The sequence below is a fragment of the Thalassophryne amazonica genome, chromosome 1 (assembly GCF_902500255.1).
Source record: "Thalassophryne amazonica chromosome 1, fThaAma1.1, whole genome shotgun sequence".
Lineage (NCBI taxonomy): Eukaryota > Metazoa > Chordata > Actinopteri > Batrachoidiformes > Batrachoididae > Thalassophryne > Thalassophryne amazonica.
Window position 1 is genome coordinate 84,133,664 of NC_047103.1, and position 13,310 is coordinate 84,146,973.

Consider the following 13,310-nt stretch of genomic DNA (forward strand, 5'->3'; position numbering starts at 1 on the left):
CTGCAGTCCAGACCTGTCACCCATTGAAAATGTGTGGCGCATTATGACGCGCAAAATATGACAACAGAGACTTTGGACTGCTCAACAACTGAAGTCGTACATCAAGCAAAAATGGGAAAGAATTCCACCTACAAAGCTTCAACAATTAGTGTCCTCAGTTCCCAAACACTTACTGTTAGAAGGAAAGGTGATGTAACACAGTGATAAACATACCACTGTCCCAGCTTTTTTGAAACGTGTTGCAAGTATCCATTTCAAAATGAGCAAATATTTGCACAAAAACAATAAAGTTTATCAGTTTGAACATCAAATATCTTGTCTTTGTGGTGTATTCAATTCAATATAGGTTGAAGAGGATTTGCAAATCATTGCATTCTGTTTTTATTTACATTTTATACAACGTCCCAACTTCATTGGAATTGGGGTTGTAAATCATTGGTTGTTTGGATCAGAAATTTCAGTTATATATATCATATAGCAGACAAACACACTGATATTTGAGAAGTGAAATGAAGTTTCTAGTATTTACAGAAAGTGTGCAATAATTATTTAAACAAAATTAGGTCAGTGCATAAATGTGGGCACCCCAACAGAAAAAATACATCAGTATTTAGTAGATCATCCTTTTCTTTAAAATGTCTTCAAAACTCAACCTTTCAGGGGTCTGGGGGCAGGGGGGCTTTCCCACCCATCACACCTGTGGGTCAGCGTTGTTTGTAAATCACTGTATCAGGTCTGTTAGCCCCCACCAGTAAACAGCGAGACCAGTGGCGGCTGGCACATAGGGGGCGCTCGGGCGCTGCCCTCCTAGATGTGGAGAGGAAAAGTCATAATATATATTTAAAAAGTATTATCAATGTCAGTTTTACTTAATAGTATGTGCCTACATGTAATATGAATGATTAAAACAACACTTCCTCCAACTGACTCTCATTCAACAGTGCATTTCCACCGACAGAAGCAGAGAACGTATCATTCCTCGTCTTGGGCGATCATTCAAAGCGCCCTTGAAGTGCAGCGAAATAACCAATTGTATGTAGTTGCTAGGGAAAATTAATAAATATTTGGCAAATCAACATTGCCAAAATTAATGGCTTTGGGGCTACACAAATGCGGGAACGTTAGATTACAGTCAGTGATACACGTGACGCTGCAGCTGCTGCTGTCAGTCAGGCAGGAAGAGATGATGGTGACGACGACGTTTGGGTTATATTTATTTATTTTTATTTTGTCTCCGTGTGTTTTGCTGGAGTAAGTTGAAGAACTCTTCGGAGGTTTAAAACGGGACAAAACTAATCAAATCAATGACACCAAAGTTTGGCGGGGATCCTTTTGGAGGCGCATGGAGGTGCGCACATCAGATCTTTCTCGTGGTTTAATGACAATTGCACATCCCGGTTGGAGGAGAGACGTTTGTCTGACTCGTTATAAACCGTGTCAGGCTTCATTCACACTGTCAGCGCGCACACGTCACGGAGGCTGCTGATCTGCGCGGATGAAAAGGAGCACATCCACCACTTCAGCTCAGGTGAGCTGACGAGCTGCTCAGATTTATTCCCGAATGTTGCTCCTGGTGTGGAAACGAGGGTGAAAATTTAAGATAAAACGAATGAGTGATGTTTTTTTGTTTGTTTTAGGGGGTCAAAGCTGTGATCTTTATTGGGACAGCAGACCAGTTATAATGGTAATAGGGGAGGCCGGGGCTGTTTGTAACAGTGTTCAAAGCTGCAGCCATGCTGGTATTTTGATTTCACTTTACACGTTATGAGGATCAGTCCACAGAAGTGAAATATTCTTTGGAGTATTCCACACTCTAAAACAAATTATTTGCTCAGTTTAAAAACAAAACAAAATCCTAAAATAGCAATTTGCATGTTTTTTTTTAAAGAAATTGTAACTCAGCCACTGAGTTCACACAAGACACATAGTCAGACAAACCCAAGTTTAGCACCGCATTTAATTAAGTGGTTTTGTATACTTAATTTGCTTTGTCCTCTACACTGTTAATTAATTTTAACCAATTTAATTTAAAGGTTTTGGTGTTATTAGTTAAAGTTATTTAAGTTTTTCAAGCTTCTTTAGTTTGCCTCCTTTCCACTCAGTAATGTTCATACAAAATATTACCTTAATTTTCTCTCGCTCTCTCTCTCTCTCTCTCTCTCTCACACACACAAACATTCTCTCTCTCTCTCTCTCTCTCTCTCAAGGTGGTGTGAACATTGTAGTATGTACATAATGTTATTTTGTCAATTGAAGAATTTTTCCATATTTTGAAAGAGTGTTAAATTTGGTGATATTTTCTATTTTGTTCAGGTCGGTGTCATTGTGAACCCCAGGATCTGTTTGTCTGAAGATAATGGCAGTTCAGTACAGTTTGGTGTACTATGTGTGTAATTGGTGTCAAATGGTGAAATGTTCTTTGCTCAAGAACCTGAGTGTTGTATTTGATACTGTTCCTTTCCAAAGTAGAAATGGGGCCTAATATAGCTGTAAATGGTTAACTTTATCTGTAAAACTGCTGATTTTGAGAAGGACATGAAATGATTATTGTGGAATTGTAGTAATTTTCTGACTGTTCACTTGAATGCCTGTACTGGACAAGGCAAGGGAATCTATTGGCACAGCAGCCCCACCAAGACTGTTTTTCACCAGCCGCCACTGAGCGAGACAGATACGCACTGTTGATGACCGAAAAAGGACTTACTGCGTATTTAAAGCAAAACAAAGAGTTTTTGTATTTTTTAAAAACACACAGCACAGTGTGTTGATCCCAGCAGCAGCAAACACTGGCTGCTCACACCACTTTGCAGACAAAAATGAGAGGACGCATACTTTTTTATTGAATTATTCCACTGACTAATCAAAAAACACCTTTATTGGGCTGATTTTTACCCAAGGCCAAAATTCTATTCTATTACTGCCAGGGTCTTCAAATTCACAGGGAACATTTTTGGGACACAGACCTTGGACGAGTTAAAATATGTCTAACCTTGACCTATTTTAAGAGGTCAAAAGGTCACATTCTGTTTCTTATGTTTATGCTCATACAGCCGAAGTATCAGTTAACTTCAATGCACTTGGTCTTCTGATGTTCAAGCTTCACTTCATGGAGGAAGGTCACATCTTGAACCTCCACACACCTTTGTTTCTGGGTGAGGCTAAGAAATTTTTGAAGTGCCCTTGTACAGTCTGTGGTGGCATTCTGGCATTAAAGGGCACATAGGACTTGCCAGTGCCTCTTTAACAGAGTCCTGTCTTTCACAGGTAAAACTCAGATGTCTGTATACGAGGGCTGTCAATAAAGTATAGGTCCTTTTTATTTTTTTCAAAAACTATATGGATTTCATTCATATGTTTTTACGTCAGACATGCTTGAACCCTCGCGTGCATGCGTGAGTTTTTCCACGCCTGTCGGTGACGTCATCCGCCTGTGAACACTCCTTGTGGTAGGAGTCGTCCAGCCCCTCGTCGGAATTCCTTTGTCTGAGAAGTTCCTGAGAGACTGGCGCTTTGTTTGATCAAAAATTTTTCTAAACCTGTGAGACACATTAAAGTGGACACGGTTCGAAAAATTAAGCTGGTTTTCAGTGAAAATTTTAACGGCTGATGGGAGATTTTGAGGTGATACTGTCGCTTTAAGGACTTCCCACGGTGCGAGACGTCGCGCAGCGCTCCCAGGCGCCGTCATCAGCCTGTTTCAAGCTGAAAACCTCCACATTTCAGGCTCTATTGATCCAGGACGTCGTGAGAGAACAGAGAAGTTTCAGAAGAAGTCGGTTTCAGCATTTTATCCGGATATTCCACTGTTAAAGGAGATTTTTTTAATGAAAGACGTGCGGACGGGTCCGCGCGTCGGGACGCAACCGGCGCGGAGCAGCGGCACAGGAAAAACACCTCCGTGTTGATAACCATTTGTAAAATCCAGGCGGCTTTTGATGGCTTTCAGTGGAGTGAGTATATGAGAACTTGTTTAACAGCTGGACATGTTCCAACTTGTCCTTAAGGCTTCCAACAGAGGTGTTTTTCCTGTGGCGGAGCGTCGCGGCGGCTGCGAGCCGACGCTGCAATCCGCCCGCACGTCTTTCATTAAAAAAATCTCCTTTAACAGTGGAATATCCGGATAAAATGCTGAAACCGACTTCTTCTGAAACTTCTCTGTTCTCTCACGACGTCCTGGATCAATAGAGCCTGAAATGTGGAGGTTTTCAGCTTGAAACAGGCTGACGATGGCGCCTGGGAGCGCTGCGTGACGTCTCGCACTGTGGGAAGTCCTTAAAGCGACAGTATCACCTCAAAATCTCTCATCAGCCGTTAAAATTTTCACCGTAAACCAGCTTCATTTTTCGAACCGTGTCCACTTCGATGTGCCTCACAGGTTTAGAAAAAATTTTGATCAAACAAAGAGCCAGTCTCTCAGCAACTTCTCAGACAAAGGAATTCCGACGAGGGGCTGGACGACTCCTCCCACAAGGAGTGCTCACAGGCGGATGACGTCACCGACAGGCGTGGAAAAACTCACGCATGCGCACGAGGGTTCAAGCATGTCTGACGTAAAAACATATGAATGAAATCCATATAGTTTTTGAAAAAAATAAAAAGGACCTATACTTTATTGACAGCCCTCGTACTTCAGTGAAACTGCAGTAAGAAGAAACTCAGTAGTGTGAACACACTAGTTCCCATCAACCCTCATGCCACAGGCTATGGATCAGTGCAACCATGGAGACAGACAAGCCCAGAGACATCTCTGCCATCAGTGTTTGCTCCCAGTGTCCTGCACACACACACACACACACACACACACACACACACACACACACACACACACACACACACACACACACACACACACACACACACACACACACACACACACACACACACACACACACACACTTTTATCTGTACTATCGCTGCAATGCGTCCTCTGTGAGCGCCACATGGAGCAGAAAGGTCACACCGTGTCGCCAGTCAAATGTCAGCAGTACGTGTGTGCTCCACCCATCCTGTTTGTGTCTCATGCTAGCTTGGTCCAAACAGTACTGCATTTAAAAAGTGTTATATACCCAACAGACAATGGTGGCTGCAGATCTTCTCTTATGTCTTTGTTAGTGTGATGTCACATGCTGCCACACTGTTGTAGAGAGACGTGGCTGTGACTCAGCACACAGACCTTCAGCAGGAACAACAACAAAAACTGTCCCCTTGTTATCTAGAATTGTTTACTAAAATTGTCAGCGGCATAATTCACAAAACCCTCCCTTGTTCATGTCTTCTTCTATGTCTTTGTGACAAACAACATACATTTTTGGGGTGAAAACAGTGAGTGGATGGGAGCCTGTGGATGATGATAAGCTCTATGTGGTTGACACTGAACTCATCAGGACAGACGTTTGGAGTCTGTGGGAAAGAGACAGACTGAGTGTGGAAAATGTTCTTTTGATACAGAGCTGAAGATCAACATTCTGCTGTTATCCGGAATGGAAAAGTTCAGCCTGGTTTAAAGAGGGCGATGCAGAAAGAGGCTTTTTGTGCATCGCTTCAACCCTGCGTCATCCCCACAGGCTCGTGCAGATAAGCAGTTTGATCCAAATCTGTGACTCTATTAGATTCAAATGAAATTGATAATTGTGAGCAATGAGCTTATGGTGAACTAAAGTCTCTGTGTCTCCATCCCTCCCCTTCCATCTGCCCCCCCCGTCCTGTTGGCTCCAGGCCTCGGTCACATGGTTGACTGATTAAGACGGTGTTGAAGCGAGCTCAGTGAGCAAAGCACAGCAGTTCCGGTGGTTTATGATGGGGCTGAAATCAGTCGAAGTAGGTCTGACCCTCTCTGAGGCTCTCAGGAGAACACAAACACACCTTCCTTCTTTCTGTGCCTTTCTGTTCTTCCACAACCCCTGTCTCCTTTCCCCTATCCTTAACCGTGGTTCAGCTTGGACACAGGGGTCACTGTATGCCAAAGGTCACGTCTTCACTCAAAACCAGCACGGACTAACTCAGTTCCCAGCATAAAGCACATGTTTGTCACTGATATTGATGTTCACTTGACAGTAGTTTTGTTTTATTGTAAGAAGGGGTAAAATCACCAGCCCTGCAGTGAACAGGCAACCTGCTTTATCACAACTCTACAGCTACAGCAAGAGTAAGTCCTGTGGAGGCCCTAAGGCCTATTGGTGCTGTAGTTTATCCCCAGATACCACAGTGTGAAGGAAATGAGAGTGTACAACTCCCTCTGGATGGGATGCCAGGTTACTGCCCCAACCAAGGGTGCTACCCTTCGCAGAAACATACAGTGCATCAAGAAAGTATTCACAGAACTGCACGTTTCCACATTTTTAAAGTTACAGCCTCATTAATATATAAGCCTTATTAATAAATGAAATGAAATTCATTTTTTCCCTCACAATTCTACACACGACAATGTAAAAAAGTTTTTTTTTTTTTTAGATTTTTGCAATTTTATTTAAATTAATATTAATGAAAAAGAAATCACATGTACATAAGCATTCACCACCTTTGCAATGAGGCTCACAATTGAGCTCAGGTGCATCTTGTTTCCATTGATCATCCTTGAGATGTTTCTACAGCTTAACTGGAGTCCACCTGAGGTACATTTAGTTGATTGGACATGATTCTGAAAGGCGCACGCCTGTAAGAAGGCCATGGGATTGATTCCCACCTGTGGCCTTTCTGTGTGGAGTTTACATGTTCTCCCTGTGCTTGCGTGGGTTTCCTCCAGGTGATCCGGCTTCCTCCCTCATCCAAAGATTTGCAGGTTCGGTGAATTGGAAACTTTAAATTTTCTGTAGGTGTGCGTGAGGGTGTGACTGTTTGTCTGTCTATATGTGGCCCTGTGACAGACTGGTGTCCAGCCTCACACCCTGTGACTGCTGGGATAGGCTCCAGCCCCCCATGACCCTTAATTGCCTCACTCATCTTCAACCACTTGCATCAATTAATGGTTCATTGATGCAAGTGACCGTTAATTGATGCAAGTGGTTGAAAATGAGTGAGGCAATTAAGGGTCATGGGGAGCTGGAGCCTATCCCAGCAGTCACAGGGTGTGAGGCAGGGTACACCCAGAATGCCAGTCCATCACAGGGCCACATATAGACAAACACATTCACACCCACGCGCACACCTACGGACAATTTAAACTTTACAATCCACCTAACCTGCATGTCTTTGGATATGGGAGGAAGCCGGAGCGACCAGGAGAGAACCCACACAATCACGGGAAGAGCATGCAAACTCCACACAGAGAGGCCACAGGTGGCAATCGATTCTATTACCTTCTTGCCTTGAGGCAACGGTGCTAACCACTAATCCACTGCTGCTATGTTAAAATCAAACTTCTGCTAAATCAGCAATACAGATCAGATGTAGATCAAACTTAATCTATTCAATGAGAGTGCCAGTTTACACCTCATTGTCACAAATACAACGCAAAATGTACATCAAATGGGCTTTTTAATATTAAATTCACATTTCCAGAAAATCCACAATGTGGATGAGATCTGGATCAAACTTTGTCAGGCGCCCTCACTTTGAAATATGAGAGTTATTGGGGCATGTTTGATTAAGATATAATGTAAAATATACATTAAATGGGTTTTCAATGATAAATTTTAATGGCCACAAAATCAGTCAGTCAATAAAGGATACCATCCCACATAACACTTGCAAATATGAAAGAAATTTGATCCTTTCTGACAGTTATGAATTTTTGAAAATTCATTCAATGTTAAAGATAGGGATTTTCCAAGATTTTTCCTGATTTTGACCTGTGACCTATGACCTTTAAAATTGAACTAGTTCTTGCCTATCAGAATATGAATCCTCAGTAAACATTTCATTGCTTCAGTTTTGTTGGTGGAGGTAACTAGAGCACCATATGCAAACCTCTGCCAACACTAGTTTCCAATTACACAAAAATTTAGGTTGGAAAACATTTTCAAGGTCAAAGTCCTGTTAGAAGTGGCTTTTCATAAGTTAAATTAGATGTGATCAAATATCAGGACTATGTTTATAGCTCATGCACTTGAATCAATGGGTTTTTGTGGTGGTTTTTCAGTTTATACGGTTTCTCAATTCTTTTTCAGATAATTTTCAAAAACATTGGTTATCTCTGCTATGCTCATTGCTTTTTGGCACTTGGTTTCTGATTGATAAGACAAACAGGAATAAAATTGGAGCCTCCATCTAATTTTGGTGGTGTAGGTAAATACATAACAGAAAATGAGGGTGATTGAGATATAATGCAAAATCCAATGAAAGGCTCATTAAAAGCCTGTTAACGACTCTTTCATTGGATTCAGGTGTGTTGGAACAGGGAGACAACTAAGAGTGTCAGGAAGGTAGATCTCGAGGACCGAACTTGGGCACCCCTGCTCTACAGAATCCGACTGTTTTATTGATGCAGGGAGAACCTTCCACAGAACAGGTGTACAATAAGAGAAAGCTCTGTGACTGGCAGACTTTATTCACGCTAGGGAGACAATGTAGTCCTGCACCCTGAGAACGCAGAGGCCGGGCTGGTACATAGGGTTTAAGTAGGTCAGCTAAGTAGGGAGGGGCTACTCCATGAATCATTTTAAAGGTTAGTAACAGAACCTTCAGTCTGATCTCACAGAGACAGGAAGCAAGTGAAGAGACACCAAAATGGGTGTAATGTAGTCAAACTTTCTGCTTCCTGTTAAAAGTCTGCCAGCAGCATTTTGAACCAATTGGAGACCCCTAATGCTGGACTGTGGTAAACCAGTAAATAGAACATTGCAGTAGTCCAATCTAGAAGAAACAAATGCATGAATCAGGGTCTCAGCATCAGCTATAGACAGGATGGGACGAATCTTCGCCATATTTCACAAGTGGAAGAAAGCAGTACTTTGTTTAAAAAAAATATCTCTAAAGGACAATGTATGATCAAACATTACCGCAAGGTTCCTCACTTTGTCAGTGTGATGTATGACACATGAGCCTAGGCTAAGTGTTAGCTGGTCAAATTGATGCCGATGTCTCACTGGACCAAGAACCATCATTTCAGTCTTGTCAGGGTTTAAAAGGAGGAAATTGTTAGACATCCAGCTTTTCACTGATGCAAAGCAATCCGCTAAGAATTGTATGTGGATGAGATTACCAGCAGTTATCGGCATGTTCAATTGAGTATCATCGGCATAGCAATGAAATGTAATCCCAAAACGTTGTAATATGTGCCCAAGGATGTGTTATATAAAGTGAGACGTGCAGGGGGCCTAAGACCGACCCCTGTGGATCCCCAAATTTCATGTCACTAAGTTTAGAGGTAGTGTTATACAAAACACAGGGGAAACAGCTGGCCAGGTATGATGTCAACCATGCAAGGGCATTCCTAGTAATCCTAAAATGATTCTACAGCCTACCGAGTAGAATATGGTGATCCACGGTATCAAAGGTAGCAGTCATGTCTAACAGCACCAGAACGACAACAGAGACCCCGGACTGTTGAACAACTGAAGTCGTACATCAAGCAAGAACGTGAATGAATTCCACCTACAAAGCTTCAATAATTAGTGTCCTCAGTTCCCAAACACTTAATGAGTGTTGTTAGAAGGAAAGGTGATGTAACACAGTGGTAAACATACCACTGTCCCAGCTTTTTTGAAACGTGTTGCAGACATCCATTTCAAAATGAGCAAATATTTGCACAAAACAACAAAGTTTATCAGTTTTAACATTAAATATCTTGTCTTTGTGGTGTATTGAATTCAATATAGGTTGAAGAGGATTAGCTAATCATTGGATTCTATTTTCATTTACACTTTGCACAGTGTCCCAACTTCACTGGAATTGGGGTTGTAATATGCTTGGAAGTAGGTTTAGGTTTGAGACATTCCACGTGGTTTGTAGTTAGCAAACACAAAATATTTGATATTGCTGGAACAGCCAGCAGGCCATCCTCAATTTCAACATCATCCAATGTAAAAATGGGTATTAAGTTTACAAAGCATATCCCTCTATGATTTTTATGGACACATTTGCAGAGACAGGCCACAGTCTCAACTGGATGAATTTCCCTCCGTGCCACATAAACTGTACCATCATAGTGGATTTCCTGCACTAATTTCCCCGCTAAGCTAATGGATTCCACACCCACATTTATTATAAGCCTTGCAGGGTCTCTAATCACCTGCTCCGTGGCCTGCTGTAAAGTCCTAATGTTACCCTCCCTGTAGAGCTCTAGCTATGTTTGCAGACAAGATGGTGGCACCTTCCCCAGTAGGGTGAAGGCCGTCCAGCATCAGTAAGCCACAACGGCCCCAAAACGAAGTCCAGTTATTAATAAAACTAAAGCCTTGCTGTCTATAAAATTGCACTAGCCACCTATTTAATGATGTCAGCCCACTAAACTCCTCATCATTACCCCAGGAGGGGGCCAGAGACTATTAACTGACACCGACACATCTTTCTGGCAAGGTCACAAGTCCTTTCTATGTCCATTTTTGTGACCTCTGAGTGCTTCATCCTGACATCATTGGCGCCAACGTGAATAACTATGTGAATATATCTCGTGTCATGTTCCTTTGTCTGGCTACTCTTCTGCAGCATCAGCACCATGAGATGAGAGGCAGTGTCGGGGGCTCTGGCCCCAGGAATACATTTAATGTCAGCCTTACTGCATTTAGTGATCTCATCATTTGATCAGTTATTTATTCAAGAGTTATATGCATTCTTTTGTCTCTTTTCACTTATTGTCCTGCTTTATTTTTGACTCTATTGTTTGTATTTATGTCATATGCACATTGGTGGGCACATCTAACCGAATTGTTAGCTTTGATAACCGCTAATCCACTAACTGAAAAGTTAACTTTTATAACGCTAAACCAATAAAACCAAATTTTTGCAAAAGTTACAGCTTACCACTAACGTTTAGTATTCACTCAAACACTGTTGGATACTGATAAGCCAGCTTCGAGTTTAAGGATCCTATAAAAGTTTAAGGAGCCTATAAAAGTGTTCACCGACTGGCACCTCCCTATCTAGCTGACCTAATTAAACTTTACGTACTGGCCCGGGCTTTGCATTCTCAGGGTGCAAGACTACTTAGTGTCCCTAGGGTGAATAAAAAGTCTGTGGGTCACAGAGCTTTCTCTTATCATGCCCCTGTTCTGTGGAATGATCTCCCTGCATCAATAAAACAGTCAGATTCTGTAGAGACTTTCAAGTCCAGACTTAAGATGCATTTATTTTCCCTTTCATATGGCTAGCATACTGGGATAGTATGTTTCTATGCTTTTTACTCTTTTAATTAATTTTATTAGTAAACGGAGCGTGTCACGGCCTCAACTTTGTCTAAATTCTGGGTCTGTTAGTGAAGCTTAGGGCTTGGGGCCGGCGATCACCTTAGTATTTCTTCTGTTTTCCTGTTGCTTAATGCTGACAAATTACACTGTATTTTTCTTTGTGATGCTTGATTCTGCTTTGTTTTGTTTTTTTCTTTTCTCTCTGTCTGAGGCTCCATCCAGAGATGGGTGTGGCGTCTGTTCCAGAAACCATCCTGTGCACCGGCAACATTTCCTGTATGTTCGTTTGGTGAATTGTTCTGTAATTTATGTCTGTAGCATGGCCCAAGCAAAGGGTCACCCCATTGAGTCTGGTCTGCTTGAGGTTTCTTCCTCAGAGGGAGTTTTTTCCTTATGACTGTTGATCTGGGGGTTGGTAAGGTTAGACCTTACTCGTGTGAAGCGCCTTGAGGCAACCTTGTTATGATTTGGTGCTATATAAATGAAAATAAATTGAAATACAATGTTTTCTCCACACAGTTTGATAAACTCTTCGACCAATCTCCTGCTTCATAAAAGAAAAGAAGCAGCTGATAAGAAAGAAACTATTCAGAATCTCTTCTGAGGGAAAACTGTTAGATAGAAATAAATCTATTTTTGTAACACCTGTTGAAGGAAGGTGGACAAAAGGGTACACCAAGGGGTAAGGAATTCTCATGCCGCATAGACTCGGCCCCTCCCGAGCCAGACGCATTAACTCAATTCATAATCGACTCTTTTTGCCCCCTCACCTTGGATCTTCCTACTGAGTACGCAGGTGCGGGGGTGTTCTGGCTGGGTTTAGTAAACCTAGGCCAGTGACCAAACGCTCTATTCTTTAAAATAACTGTTGGTGCAGCGTAATTCGGCTTCAGCCCCTCACAGTCAGTGGGTTGATTTCTCTCTCCTTTTTCTTTACAACCAGCCTGAAGCAGAAACACTAAATAGGTATAATTGGGGGGAAAGCAGCAGCCGTTATCTGATTAATCTTGTCCTGCAGCGGTCACTAGATTTGTCCTGGGACCTCCTTGTGAAGATGTTGGCCATAATTAGTGAGCAGCTACTGATGTGCATGCCACATGATGTTATATGTGTCAAATGAATAAAATTTTTCATAACCTCCCTCCCCTGGCTGTTGTGAGCTGCTCAGTCTGACTTCTGTTTGCTGTTTTGCCAGACATTCTCTCAGAGCGCTCGATCGATGACGCCAGCAAGTTTGTTTGTCGTGTCTGGAGATGAGACGGCTGGTGGGTTGGAAGGGCCTGTTCGTGTGCTTGACTGAATACTGGTTAACCATCTAAATCAGGGCAGCAAGAAGGTGTCCACACAACAGGACATCCTCCACAGCTCCTCACACACAAACAAAATGACATTTATTTTACACTTGCTTTGTAAACACTCAAAAAGGGAAATTTTGTCTCACTCTTAATCCTGTGCATCTCTTGTCTATGTATGCCTAAGCTGCTACATGATTTCTGATTGCACACATGGATGCAGTCTGCAGGTCTTATGGAGTGCCCACAGTGCCAGGTTTCTATTTTATTTTTTTATTAATTAGTCTTGTTGAAGTCATTTGACAAGACTCTGTTGGTCTGTCTGTCGTTTTGTTTGTTTATATGTTTGTCTGGTTGTTTGTCTGTCTGTCTATTTGTTACTCTTGTCAAAGTCATTCGCCTCATTGAATGGTTTATTCCAGCTTTCACCAAATTAAATATTCGTTCCATTGAAAGAATGTAAAAACATTCATTATTTGTTTATATAATGACTAAAATAGATCCTTGCCATTTGATATTTTATTAATTTATAAACAACAGAAAAGGGACTTACATTTTGGTGTTCCACTGCTGCTGAAGTCCAAATTGTGACGTGTAGTCCAGTGATGCTGTGCACTGACTTCGGACTTCCATAAAAAAAAAAAAAAAAAAAAGACTTCGTGTAGTTCCTCAGTCCAGCCAAAAATCACATCAGCTTTTCATCTGAACAGCTCTGCATGCATCCAGATGGCTTACA